At 36.7% G+C, this 3,012-nt stretch overlaps 1 non-coding gene across 1 annotated transcript; it reads right to left on the minus strand.

The window, feature by feature from the left end:
* Positions 1-1,399: 1,399 nt before the first annotated feature.
* On the minus strand, positions 1,400-1,491 carry LOC119523898. Its single transcript, XR_005214702.1, has one exon. It is a non-coding gene; the product is annotated as a small nucleolar RNA SNORD88 (small nucleolar RNA).
* Positions 1,492-3,012: the final 1,521 nt, after the last annotated feature.

The following is a 3,012-nucleotide window of genomic DNA, read 5'->3' on the forward strand; positions in this document are numbered from 1 at the left end:
TCTGAATGCTCGATTTGATTCCATTCATCAATGTCTCTCTTTATGCCAATACCATGCTCTTTTTACCACTGTAGCTTTGTAATATGCTTTAAAATCATGAAGTGAGCGTCCTCCCACTTCATATTTTTTTCCAAGATGTTTTTGCCTATTTGGGGCCTCTTACCCTTCCAAACAAATTTGATAATTGGCTTTTCCAATTCTGTAAAGTAGGCTGTTGGAATTTTGATTGTGATTGCTTTGAATCTGTAAGTCAATTTGGGTAGAATTGACATCTTGACAATATTTAGTCTTCCAGTCCATGAACACAGAATGTCCTTCCATTTATTTAGATCTTCTTTGATTTCCCTTAGCAATGCTCTGTAGTTTTCTGAATACAGGTCCTTTACATCTTTGGTTAAGTTTTTTCCTAGTTATTTGGTTCTTTTAGTTGCTGTTGTAATTGGAATTTTTTTCCTGATTTCCTCCTCATATTGCTCATTACTAATGTATGGAAACACTACTGATTTTTTTGTGTTCATCTCATTTCCCACCACTTTGCTGGACTTGTTTATTAGCTCTAGTAGCTTTGTTGTCAATTTTGGGGGCGTTTCTCAGTATAGGATCATAGCACCTGCAAGTATTGAAAGTTTTACTTTTTCCTTTCCAATTTGGATGCCTTTTATTTCTTTGTCTTGCTTAATTGCTCTATCTAGAAATTCCAGCACAGCGTTGAATAACAGTGGTGACAGTGGGCATCCTTGTCTCGTTCCCAATCTCTAGGGGAAAGCTTTCAGCTCTCAAATTGAGTATGATGTTAGCTGTGGGTTTTTCATATATGAAAAATTATCATGTTGAGGAAGTTTCCTTCTATTCCTATTGTTCAAAGTGTCTTTATCATGAAAAGGATGCAGGATTTTGTCAAATGCCTTTTCTGTACCAGTTGAGACAATCGTGTTTCTTCTCCTTTGATTTGTTAATGTGTGGTATGTTACATTAATTGATTTTTCTTATGTTGAACCACCATTGCATACCTGGGATAAAACCCACTTAATCATTAAAACTCATCTTTTAATGTGAAGTTGGATTTGATTTGTAAGTACTTTGCTGAGGATTTTTACATCTATATTCATTAGAGATTGGTCTGTAATTTTATTTTCTTGTGTCTTTACCTGGCTTTGGTATTAGGATGATGTTGACTTCATAGAGTGATTTAAGTAGCATTCCCTTTTCAGTTGCTTTGGAAGAGTTTGAGCAGAATTGGTATTAATTGTTCTTGGAATGATTAGTAGAGTTCGGCTGTGAAGCCATCTGGTCCTGGGCTTTTCTTGTCAGTAGTTTTTTTTTTAATTATTATTTTTGGGTGAGGGGGGAAGAGATGGCCTGGGACTCCCAGATACTGTCAAAGCCTTCCCCAGAGCTGGGGCTCCTCAGATCCCAGGGGTCAAAGGTCCTGGTGGGGGGGCACTGTGTCTCGGGGTGATCAGAGCCCAGTGATGGACATGAGGGGATGTTGGTAGGTTTTTGATGACTGTTTCAGTCTCTTGTGACTGGTCTGTTGAGGTCTTCTATTTCTTCTGGGGTCAGTGTAGACTGTTGTTGTGTTTCTAGGAAACTGTCCATTGCATCTAAGTTGTCTAGTTTTTGGTGTACAGTTGTTCATAGCATCCTCTTGTCTTTTTTATTTCTCTGGGGTCAGTAGTAATGTCCCCCTCCCATTTCTTATGTTATTTATTTGCATCTTCTCTCTCTTTCTTTTTTCTTTGTCAGTCTAGCTAAGTGCTTGTCAATTTTGTTGATCTCAGAGAACCAACTTTTGGTTTTGTTCTCTCTACTAATTTTTTTGTTCTCAATTTCGTTTATTTCTGTTCTAGTGTTTGTTATTTCTTTCCTTCTGCTTGCTTTGGGATTAGTTTGCTATTCTTTTTCTAGTTCCTCCAGGTGTGTAGTTAGATCTTTGATTTGTTAGCTCTTTCTTCCTTTTTAACGTAGGCATTTAGGGCTATAAATTTCCCTCTCAGCAGTGTGTTCCCTGCATCCTGTAAGTTTTGATATGTTGTGATCTTCTTTTCATTTGTCTCAAGATCTTTGTTGATTTCTCTTGCAATTTCTTCCTTGACCCACTGATTGTTTAAGAGGGTGGTGTTCTCCCTTCAAAAATTTGTGAGTTTTCCAGTCCTCTGCCTGGTGTTGATTTCCAGCTTCATTCCAGTATGACCAGAGAAAGTTCTTCTGTATAATTTCAGTCTTTTTACTTTTATCAAGACCCAACATGTGGTGTATCCTGGAGAATGATCCATGAGCACTTGAGAAGAATGTATATCTTGCTGTTTTGGGGTGAAATGTTCAGTATGTGCCTGTTAGGTCTAGTTCATTTATCAAATTATTCAAGGCCTCTGTTTCCTTATTGATCTTCTCGCTAGATGTTCTACCTATTGATGCAAATTGTGTATTGTATTGAAGTCTCCAACTATTACTGTAGATATGTCTATAAATCCCTAACATTTTGCTAGTGTTTGCCTCATGTATTTTGGGGCACCATGGTTAGGTGAATATATATTTATGATATTTCTTCTTGGTAGATTGCTCCTTTCATTAATATATAATGTCCTTCTTTGTCTCTTATAAGAGCTTTGCATTGTAAGTCTGTTTTGTCCAATATTAGTATAGCTACCCCAGCTTTTTTTTGTTTGTTTTTGTTTTTGTTTTTGTTTTTATACTGTTTGCATGGAAAATCTTTTTCCAGCCTTTCAATTTCAACCTATTTGTGTCCCTGGGTCTAAGGTGAGTCTTTTGTAGACAGCATATAGATGGCTCATTTTTTGTGTGTTTTGTGTGTGTGTGTGTGTGTGTGTGTGTGTGTGTGTGTGTGTGTGTGTGTGTTTTAATCAATTCTGCCTGTCCATGTCTTTTCCTAAGGGAGTTTAATCCATTAACATTCAGTGTTATTATAGTAGTGGAAGTACTTCAGCCATTTTATCCTTTGGCTTTTTTATGTCATTTCTTATTTTTGTCTCTCTTTTTACTTTTTTTAAA

Source organism: Choloepus didactylus, chromosome X (genome assembly GCF_015220235.1).
Source record: "Choloepus didactylus isolate mChoDid1 chromosome X, mChoDid1.pri, whole genome shotgun sequence".
Lineage (NCBI taxonomy): Eukaryota > Metazoa > Chordata > Mammalia > Pilosa > Megalonychidae > Choloepus > Choloepus didactylus.